This window comes from Pieris napi, chromosome 10, assembly GCF_905475465.1.
Source record: "Pieris napi chromosome 10, ilPieNapi1.2, whole genome shotgun sequence".
In the NCBI taxonomy this organism is placed as follows: Eukaryota; Metazoa; Arthropoda; class Insecta; order Lepidoptera; family Pieridae; genus Pieris; species Pieris napi.
In genome coordinates this window covers 2,806,163-2,818,295 of record NC_062243.1, presented here as the reverse complement: position 1 = coordinate 2,818,295, position 12,133 = coordinate 2,806,163, and the positions used below count along the sequence as shown (strand labels likewise).

The following is a 12,133-nucleotide window of genomic DNA, read 5'->3' as shown; positions in this document are numbered from 1 at the left end:
TAGAGGAATAAGTGTTATTTCGTTTGTAGGTATACGAGATAGTGAAAGGTTAGTTATGAAAACAATTTCATGGTTATGTTACCGTGGTATACAATTTATAACCACTTGACAAACATAAACCAATTTTTTTTTATATTGATCTTGTGTTTGTGGTGTATGAGACTGAACTTGTTTTATATACTTGATTAGTAGACTCGGCCAAGCGTTGCTGTGGCTAAGATTTCTGTTATATTACATAGTAGTAAACTATTCAAGAGAAACAACAGGAGAACACCAATCCACCATGCTTTTTTGGTGGTTATGTCATTAAATTGTAGCTTATGTGAAACGTTGGTATTTATTTTGATTCGGATCAATACCTAGGTACGAATAAAGAGCCTTTATAAGAGCCTTTCTTTCTTTCTTTTACCACCGGTATTTTAATAAAAAAAAATTAATAAAAGGACGCTTATTGTGACGTCACTATAAAAGATGGAGACATGCTGTCGCGACATTTTTTATAGATAGTGATGTGTCCTGAAAAATTTTAATACATCATTTTGTTCTATCATTAATAGTTTTCGCAGCGCACGTTAGATTATTCAAGTTTTAGTAAGCATCCCTATTTTTTTTGAAAATGAAACATAGCCTATGTCACTCGGGAATAGTGTAGCTTGCCAACGGTGAAAGAATTTTTGAAATCGGTCCTGTAGTTTCGGCGCCTATTCATTTCAAACAAACAAAAAATCAAATCTTTCCTCTTTATAATATTAGTATAGATTAATCTTTGCATAATTTAGATTTACGACGGAAACAATACGATTTATTGCTACAACATGACATCATCTCAAATAAAATGAATTGCTTGTTCCTGTCTACCAGATTCGTAATCGTGTTTTGTTTCATGTTCCTCACATCAACACTATGCAAAAAACTCAGCTTTGTATCGCGCAGCCCGGACATACAACGACCAATATACGCCTTGACTAGTTTAAGCTATCGCGGAATACATGAACATACCCCATATACACACATTTACTTTTACACCATCACACATCACAGCCATATTTAAGGTATCACTTAGATGTATTGAATAATTTTTATAGTTTATTTTCTTTTGTAAATTTTTGAAACTTTTTGTAGTTTAATAGTATGTATTCCATCTCCGGCTATATTTTTAGTGTAATTGTTTGTTATTATGTATATATAATTTTGTTAGCTGTAGGATTACGAAACAAATAAATTAAAATCAACATGTGGACCGCTAAATCATAGTCAATACTGTAGCAGGCTACGTGACAATCCAAAGAAAGAATAATTTTCTAATAATAATTTAATAATTAATTTAAATTTAATATTAATAATAATAATTTATCGTATGAATATTAACTTCTTAAAATTGCACCTGTTCAATTACAAAGCGTAATTGTTAATATTTCATAGTATTTCTCGAGTAACTTTTGAAATATTATTTCAATGTTATAGCCCAAAGTAATGTGTATGGTTAATTACTATTTTAAAGTGAATGTGTTCCACGCACTAATCGGAACAAGGTCGTTTACTCACCTGTGATAAATGATAAGGAAACCATTGTGTTAAGATTTGACATAGGAAATTCTTTTATTTATAAAATACTAGCTGGCCTGGCGAACATCGTACCGCCTAACAGTCGATTCTTTATATGTTTAAAATACATATTCTGCTATTCGGGACACCGGTCTAGCTAGTAAGATAAAAAAAATAAAATTGATAAGACAACAAATACATTATGTCAAAAAATAAAAATTTACCTTCCCGGAACCCCTCCACTAACACTTGAACTTTATGCTGTGGTATTAAAGTTCAAATTGACTTTTAAGTATTATTACGAATATTTTGTATGGGAATATAGAAAAGTGTTGTTTTTAGAGTTTTTCAATCAATTTTTTTTAATTTTTCTCCGTAAGAACCATCCTCGTACTTCAAGGTATATTATTAAAAAAAAATCAGACAAATCGGTCAAGACGTTTTCATGTTATGTCGTGACAACGGAAAACGGGTTTCATTTTTATATATAATAGATTTAACTAAGTAGCCAGTCTTGTTATTAAGTAGTTAGTTTTGCTCTTTAAATATATTTATAGGATTACCATTACCAATACGTAACAGCGTGTGGTACGATGCAGTGGCTTTTACACGTTAGTGCTTGCACTCAAAATATATAAGTTCAACTGTATTGTGTAAAGTACTATTTACACAATGCTTGTTGAATTTGATTTTCAATTTATAAACATCAATTTATGAAACCTAAATTAATCATTGTAACATTGTATTAATCTTGTAGTACTGATAGTTGTTTACATATCTATCTGCTTTATCAGTCGTGTTGTGTTATCAGGCTGTGTTGACCATCATATTTCCATTAAAAAGGTTTCCAGTTTAAATCACCCAGCGTAGTTTTCTTTTATATTTGAGAATGTGATTTTCACCATCAAAACGCAATCTTACAACTGGTTTTGTTGCATAACGTTGAAAGTAAATAGCGATACATCTTGAATCGACCATTTACATGATCGACGTATATCCAATCGTGTAATGTAGACGTAATATCACGTGAATGCGACGTGATCATAAATAAATATAGCTTTCAAAAGTTCAAATTTTCTAGTTATAAGTGTCAAAAATATTTCCACCTATCTACTCTTGTAATAAAATATTAAATCCGCTTTCAAAGAGAAGAGGTTATACATTCGTCGGATTTGTCAAAAACCTACCTGCTAAGTCCTACCTGGGTCTCATGATCATGGATCTTATGATGGAAGCGTAGAGAAATCAAGGGAGTTTAAAGTATAGGATACAAGTGCTTAATATTCATTTGTTAATTATGTTATAAGCACTATCTGTTGTAGTCAAACCGATGGCCTCAATCCCGTAATAGTGGTTATTTATATTAATTACTAAGAAAGAAGATTTATACACTTGACTTTGAACTCTTTGTAAATATACATTGTATGCTAGTCCCGGATGTCGAAACATGTCTTATCAGTTTGATAAGTACTACAAAATATATCGGGCCCTCCACACAAATTTACATTTTAAATCCCGTTATTTGACAACAGATAAAATGCGTGTTTATGTTGTGTTCAAAAATTTATTAAGACGGCGTAATTAATTATTTTATAAATAAGGTTGTAAATCTTGGTAATATTAGTTGATATCTCAGCGGTAATAAGAGACGTTACAAAATAACTAAGGATGAGTTTAAAACTAAAAATAAACTAAATTTTATTTACGTGGGGCAATGAGTACAATACACACTCGAAATTTCGATGACGACTGGCAAATGATGGCTGTATATAGCAATAAATAGAAAATTGTGGAATGTCTTGGTGGAGGCTTTTACCATAGTGGTCCATATAAATATGAATACAACATTTTATTTTATTACTTACTGTTAATTTGTTGTGTCGTATATGTGTTGAGCTATATTATTATTAATAACTGCGGTGGCTCATTTAAACCATAAAAATCGGTGTAATTTTAGAATTCAAAGATATAAATATGGAATTTCCAACTTGTAAACTCGTGGTTCATTACGAGGCTTTCATGATACCTATCGAACTTCAGCGTACGCCGTTTTCAAGTACCATTGATTTTGAAAGAAACTCGCAGCTGCTATTTATGTGGTTAGGGCTTCAGGCTTTTACTAAAGCACGATACTAAACGAATTGCGAGTTTAATACAATTATCTGTGTAGAATATCTTACCTACTGATGGTATTACATATTTAGATCTGGATAGGTATACAAATTGTGAATGGGTGAAGTTGGCTTGGGTACGTCTTGTACATACCTGGACCAAAGTTAAGTACCCATAACCGACGAGCATGCATGGTGAATGACATAGAGGAAATCTGTCTACCCCTTCGCGAAAAAGGCGTGAAGATATAAATAAAATTCAAATTGCGATATTACATTCTGCTACATCCCTATAATTTAAGGATAACTGCTTACTAAATTTATAATCGGATATTTTAATAACAAAGATAAATAATACTTAGACTATTCGGTTATTCGGTCGGATTGGACGTGTATCCGATCTTTTAAAAATCGCCAAACGCGATCCCATAAAATCCTCCATTGAAATGTTACATGGGCGGGCTGAACATTTGATAGAGGACGCAATTTTATTTATAGGACATGTAGGGGGGGTCAATACAAGCTTAAACCCAAGTTTATCAAATCCTCTATCAAATGTTCATTTTGACTCTGAAATTGTAACATTTCAATGGACTAAAATGTCATAATTTTATTATTTATTAGTTTAATTCTCTTTTTAAACAACATATCTCAGTGTACCGGACAGTTCGTATGGTGAAAAGAATCGTTATGTATACGGAGATATCGTATTTAAGCTATTTTCGCAAGAAAGTACTACGCTAACTTTCGCCACGCCAAGTTACGTAGTGATACTAATCAATCTCATGGAAATCAATCTACAAATTATCGGTACGCTGTCTCTCAAAATTACAAATAATTCACTAATAAAATAAACACAAAACAGCGCAAAAATCTCTTTCATGAAACTGTTTTAATTCGTCTAAATTCTCAAGGGAAAGCCGTAAGTGGATCAACAAACATGTAGACACTACGTTCTAAATCGTGACCTGCACTAGTCTGTGTAAGGCTAGATCATATTAAAAACGTAGTGCCAATGAAGCCAAACAAGATTAGCACGCTCATGTTTTTATTGGATTACCATAATGACATTGCGAACGTCTGGAATTAAATGAAAAAATATGAATATTTTAAATAACGTTCAATTATAAGACTTACTGTATTGTGAAAAAGATTTTATTAGGGAGCGTTCAAGTACATATTACGTTACAATTTTTTGAGATTATTGACACTCGATGTAACGCGCCGTAACGTTTTTTCTGTACCCAAGTACCTACAGTAAAACGATTCGTGACCACCTAGTGACTCTTTATACCTAAAAGTTACCATTATGTGGTGGAAAGTACCTACTGGAAAGTCAAAAATAATATTAATAATAATGCATAATTGAGGAAATGGTATAATATAATACATTCGATTATTAAAGTTGGCTTACTAAATAAAAATTAGTTTGAAACAAAAAAAAACATTTAAACTCATACAGTAGGCAGACATCGAGGTCTTTGAGTACACTTGCACTGTAACTCGAGCATTGATTAAGGCTGTACAGATACTGTACAAATCAATAAATATACTCTCTCGTATAGAGTATACGCTAGGTATTGCTTTGTCAGAACCGTATATATTAGTAAAATTGTATTGTTAGTTATAACTATAATATCAATACAAAGGGTTGAGAGAGAGAGGAACCAGAAAGCCCGGATAGTGTTTACTTGAGAAAAGTTAACCCGGGTCAATGACCTTCACCGCCATCGGAAAAGTACGCACTTTTTGGAATTGTCTTAAATAAAACGATTTTCCTAGTTTGAATTTTTATGTAACTGTTGACGACTTAAGCAAACAATCGCGTATGGCTTGCTTAATATAGATGGAATATGTATTGTAACAGCCACTTACATAATAAAGACGTCACGGTCCAGAAGCCTTCAAGAATTTTCTTAGCCAATCTTCTGTAAATTGGCATAGCGCACCGCATATTAATTTATTTGAACGCGATACTTGTAACACTTTTTAAATAATTTTACAATCATCAAACTTCCGTGGATTTTGCGAAACTATTACTAATCGTGGCTGGAAAGTTGTGGAAGAGGTTTTATTTATAAACGTAGAATTCACTACAGCTTGCTGGAACGTTTTGTTTGTTAATTGTAAAGTGTAATGAGGGTGATAAGGACAAAACATTCATTAGTTGTTTGAGGCTTAATACTTTATGGATTTAGAATGTTTATTTATTTACACATAATTATTATATCTTTACTAACCCAGACACAGCGCACGCGCGCTAATAACACACACAGCCACATTCTCAAATACACTGTCACGCACACACGCGCGAATGAGTATGTGGAAATATTAAAAATAATATCTTATAACTAATAATAAAACTAGCTTGTGAAGTCAGCCAGATTACACACAAATAGGTCGACCTCCATATAAAGCTTATTAATTACATGTATCACGTGGGTGGCGCCTCGCTTAGTTTGTGTGAGCGCGCATTACTTCCAACAGTTATGACCCCCTCAGATTCTTGCTTTGAACCCGCATACCCAGTCTCCATTATATCTACATTATACATCCGATCTATAACAGTCCTACATAGGTATCTATTAATACAATTAATAATAAGTATTAGTTAAAGGTTACGACGTCAATCTATTCGTAATTTTTTTTAGAAATTACGTTCCTTTTTATAAGGTACCAAATTTTTAAATGTGCAGTACTTTTATTATAATTTGACCGTTCGAACGTTACGTCAACTATTATCAAAATTAAAATATCAAACTTTGATATCAATACACCATGTTTTGAACACAATTGAAATTAAGCAAAAGGATTTATTAATTTACCAATTCTTGCAGTGCAGTGCGAGTGTCCATGGGCGGCGGTATCTTCTAACATCAGATGAGCCTCCTGCCCATTTGCCTCCTGAAACATATAAAAAGGAATTTATCTAGAAACACAATACCACAACTATATTAAGAAAGATTTATCGTGAACAAAGGGTTTGTTAAAGGCAAGATTGAGACTTTGCGCGAACTATGTCATCAAAATTTATGACAAACGTGAATCATACTTAAAAACAAACTTACTTATTAGGCTAACCCATAATGAAATATGAGTAGGGATCTGACAAATCCATACAGATTGTAACAAGGTTTTTGAAGTCTCAGTTACTTTTTGCCAGTGTTAGTAAACTGGAATCAGCTGCCTGTCGCGGTATTAATATCGGCCGTTCGTCGGCCCGTTCTATAAAGAAGTATTTAAATTGGAAATATTGTAATCTGTCATAATTCATACAACGTAACACAAGGTCATCGTCATTGGGGTGTTTCCGTTGCGATCACTGAATTTACGTATTCCGTTGTTTCTTGGCCTTAGAAAGTAGATTTGGCAATTTCATTCACTATTACATTTAGAGGCTAGCTAGTGGGCAAGATATTTTATGTTTGATATAGCAATTGTTATATTTCTCACTTTCTTTATGATATTCTTATTACTGCTGCTATGATATTGCAATTTGTATGATTATTATGTATGTATTGACGATCGAACGAAAGTCTAGAAGGAATGAAACTTTTATATACATGTGTCTTTAATAAGACATCATGGAACATTACAATCTAGCCTAACTTAAGACTAATAAGTAATTTAAGTCTAACCTAATTTACTAATAAGGATTTTTACATAAGAAAGTGTCCAATAACACTACTTACAGTCTCTATTAAAGGGAAGACACTCTTTTTTGTGTTCTATTTTTTTCTTTCACTCACTGTGTATTTAGTACTGACGTGCACTAACACTAATTCACTAGTTCAAATGGTTTTGTCCTTTTAAGTCTTATACTTATAATTACAAACAATTATCCATTAAAAACGGCTCAAATATAAGAGTCTATCCTCCAACTTTGATTTTGTTCCCTTTGGAGTAGAGACTCTTGGGCCGTGGGGTTCAAGTACGCAGGCGCTAATTAAAGAATAAAGTTGGCGCCTGGGAGATAGTACCGTTGACCTAAGACTGGTACTTTCCTCGCTCAACGAATAAGTATCGCGAGCAAATAGTGCCAGCATTAAAGGTACACTGCCACAGTCGTTTTAATTTTCTATTTATCGATGTTTAGTTATTGTTATTATTATGTAGGTTAACAATATTGTAAATACTGTACCTATATATTTGTGTTTTAAAAATATTAATTAAATAACATTATGTTTAGGAAATTCTTTGTTCGTATTTACATAACTATTGATGAACACAGTGTTTGTTGTTGTGTAAACTATACCATAACAATTCTAGAAAATTAAATGCCTTCCATATATAGATATATATTGGTAAATAGCAAAGGGAATTTGTAAATCAACGCACGCGCACGTGCATTGCGGAAGGCGTCTCGTCGAGGTTTTTGTTTTATGTAGTAATGACTTCCTATTATATGGTTAGGGCCGGCTCTCATTGCAGGACAAAGCCGGGCTCATGAACCGGAACGCTATGTGGGAAACTATTTTTTATGCTGAAGTACACAGAGAATACAGTTTTTGTTGAGTATGTTGTATGATGCATTTACGACGTACATTTACACAATATGTATATTGTATAAGCCGCGCCGTAGGACGGTGTAACTCACAGAACTTTAGAATATAACACACAGTTTAACCATTGAAACTTATCGCAAATTCGAATTATAAGTATTGAATCGTAATGTATGCAATATGCATGCTGATGACGAAGTTTATTCTTATTTTCTTTTTATGGGTTTTAGTCTCACAAAATTTAAACTAAAAAAAAATTCCCAATGGAATATTATATGCAAAATACATTTACCTGTAATATTTATATACATTAAATTTTGCATTGTGTTTTACTTCCGACTGCTCACACAGCGATATTCTGCTCTACTTTCACTATAAACATTTTTCTAATGCATGAGAAATTTTCAACATATTGTTTTTCTTGTACACGTGGAAAGCCGCCTCAATTCAATCAAACAACCATTGTTTCATTATTGACGTCAGGTACCTACGTATGTTTGTTCAAATGTTCCACGAAATGTGTCTAGGGACTGCAGTCTAGACTGAGACGCGAACTAATACTGGCAGGGCTATTCACCTAAATAAATCTAAGTTTAGCGTCACGCGTAGACATGAAATAATACATATAATAAATACAAATACCTAACTGTTAAGGATTAAAGCTTTTGCTTGGCAATAATGAAATTTATTTAATTTAAGATCAGTCTCACGTCAGTTTGTAGTTAGTACGGAAGGTAGGGATACGATGTGGACAGGTAATGTTTGTACCATAGACTTAGTATATACTGGCGTATAGACGAACTGGCAGCTCGATAAAGCGTGACCAATTTTGATTTGTCAGTGTGTGCATTAGCTAGTGATGTACCTTTTACTTTGGAGGACTATCGATAACTTATTGAAGTTAGATGTTCAACCCTTGGAGAAAGTTGTTCCATATACTGTTTTTGTCCAGATTATAATTATGACATTATGTAAAAAAAAATGCATTAATAAAAAAAACAACTTTTTTCATTGCTTCTTAATTTATTGACCTTTAAACAGAACAATCTTATTAAACTGGTTCCTTACAGTTTCCTTTCCTAAATTATTAAGTTTACATTCATACTTAAGTCGAATGTCAAAGTAAATTTCTATAACGTATTTCATTATTAAATACCTATGACCACTTAAAATATCTTGGTCCAAATTGTGGTTTTCCAAACTCGAAAATAAGCCGGAATTATCTTCTAATATAAGAAGTACCGCTTTGCAAATTGTAGATTTCCCAATAGCTTGAGTGATTTTTTTATTTTCACGAATAAATTTTTCTATTTTTGGACAAAGTTGTATCACATCTTTTGAAGGGTATGTTAAAAAGCCTTGATCAGCCTTAGATGAAAAGTCTCTTTTGTTTATGAAGGATTCTTGGCTACTACATTGACTGGAGGACTGTAACGCATTGCAGCACTCTTCGCAAGAAATTTTTATTTTAATTTTGTAAATTAAATTCTGTATTAATTCATTACTGCATGCCATAGTAACATCACTGTAGTGATCTTTCAATCCCGGTCTTGAATGAATTTCATGTAGAACGTCTTTCAGGGTGACTATTTTTAGAGCCTGTCTTTTATTTTTTGCTGCTAATCTACGTATTTTTTTTTGTTTTTCTTGTAGCTTTTGTTTCAGTTTGTCGTTTTTGCTAATAAGCTTTTTTGTTCTTGGTGTGAGCTGAACACTTTTTTCTGGAGCTTGTGATATCGAAGGTAGAGCTATGTCCCGATTGATATACGATGACGGGCTCTCTTTTATATGTCCCTGAAAATGTGAAGAAAAAAATACATAATTATTTAATAAAAAAATAAACTTCATTAAATTAGAATAAAAAGGTATTGGATGAAAATCTGGTATTTTTTACAATTATTTTAAAATGAACCAGGCGATCAACGCCAACAAACCGGCAACGCGTTTGGCGCAATAGGCCGTAAAATTTCACCAATTCTAGCGTATATCAATGTTTTTATAGGTGTTATTGATATTCGTAAAATAGCAATATGCTTACTGGTACAAATAAAGTTGGAATGGCTCCTTTAACTAAAACTGTATTTATTCGTCTTTTTCTTTTATATTCGTCCGGGAAATGTTTGCTGCAAATGGTAGAGTTCTTCTTTGGATTCCAACCAACGCGCCCAATTAATCTCAACCATTTTCCTCTTAGTATAGTATCTAGAGGGAATCTGTTGGACAAATAATACAAAATTGGGCAAAATGGTTCAGATACGAGACGGTAAACGTAAGCAAGCATTTATTTTCATAAGTAACATTCAAGATAAAATATCGATAATTCTATCGATTATTTTGAGTCAATCCCTAGCGTACATGTAAAATTAATTGATGAAATATTTATCCACTAAAATCATGTAAATTATCAACAAATGGACTTCCACATATACAAAATATGAAAGTAAACAAAAGCATTGGCATTATTTTATATTTTATATAGGATAAAAGATAAATTTTAACCAAAAATAAACGCGTCATGCCAGTGATGACGATTTGGGTATTTACCTGTGAAATGTGCAATTTTCAGGATTATTTCTATTATTAACACCACAATTACTCACAGAACATGTAACCATTGTTGAATACAATTAGATTTACTGAAAATAAACCACGATGTACGCAAAAAATCCAAAATACTAAAGGGTTGTTTCTCCGCGTGCCGACTTGTGATGACCTGTCATTCAAAACCAGTCACAGTTTCATTGGATTCGCTATCCTTTTCTATCTTGCCAAATTTCCGTAAGGGATTTTCTTCTCCCTCGCTCGCTTTGTTGGTCTATACGCCAGTATATACTAAGTCTATGGTTTGTACACAAGAAATTGTTCTGTTCAAAGAGAATTTTCTAAATGGCCTGGCCCTAGCTTACGTTGAATGATATACTGCGAGACCCCGAATACCAATAAGAAGATTCGGTAGAATTTCGAAAGACTCCTGCAGTTTCTAGTTGACCACTCGACTGTAAGAAGTCGTTTAATTGTCAATAACAGCGAAATTATACAAAAACCAACTTCAATATTATCAACATCAATAATATCGAATGATGGAAAGAGCAGTGTTAGCATAGTGGCTTCAGCGTGTGACTCTCATCCCTGAGGTCGTAGGTTCAATCCCCGGCTATGCCCCAATGGACTTTCTTTCTATGTGCGCATTTAACATTCGCTCGAACGGCGAAGGACAACATCGTGAGGCAACCGACATGTCTTAGATCCAATAAGTCGACGGCGTGTGTCAGGCAGTGGAGGCTGATCACCTACTTGCCTCTATTAGATTTAAAAATGATCATGAAACAGATTCAGAAATCTGAGGCCCAGACCCAAAGAGCGCCACTGATTATTATAATAATATCGAATCTCTCAACTTGATGTATCTCTGGCTGAGCACAATGCCTCACACACGAAACAACTACATAATTATAAAAATAATGCAATAAATTCGTGTTTATATATATTATTTAATTATTTATGTAAAATCAAAGACATCATATTAAAATTTTGAGAGTTTTCTTCATTTGTTTTAATGCCACACTATTATTTTCATCTTAGGCGTCAAATTTATAATTAAATAATCATTTACATTAATTGACTTCGGTTTGTATATAATCGTTAAATTTTCAATTAGAAAACTTGACGGCAGTAATTCATTAAACGGTTTTTGCCGTTAAAGGTGATTTGTCCCTTCATAAGATCACGCGCTTGTACCGTGTTCGTACCTTAGTATAATAAAATGCAGTCATGGTTGCTTATTAAGTATATCATTGCATCGTTTGTACTAACCTATATTAAAATATTTCTGTATATAACATTGTTCTGTAAACATTGATGTCATAACGCATTTTTTTGAATGATACTCTACGATGTACGTCTTAAAGAATCGATTTGTCGTTCGTAAACAATATGATTAGATCAGATAAAATCTTACAAGCCACGTTTGTTGCA

The 12,133-nt window shown here is 32.9% G+C and overlaps 1 protein-coding gene and 1 long non-coding RNA gene across 2 annotated transcripts in view; one reads left to right on the top strand and one right to left on the bottom strand.

The window, feature by feature from the left end:
* LOC125053366 (phosphatidylinositol 4-kinase beta) overlaps window positions 1-12,133 on the top strand; it is a 57,586-nt gene that overhangs the window by 20,537 nt on the left and 24,916 nt on the right. The gene's annotated exons all lie outside the window — the stretch shown is intronic.
* LOC125053368 lies at window positions 9,936-11,004 on the bottom strand. Its single transcript, XR_007117565.1, has 3 exons — window positions 10,703-11,004; window positions 10,197-10,371; window positions 9,936-9,952 (listed from the first exon to the last, which is right to left on the bottom strand). It is a non-coding gene; the product is annotated as an uncharacterized LOC125053368 (long non-coding RNA).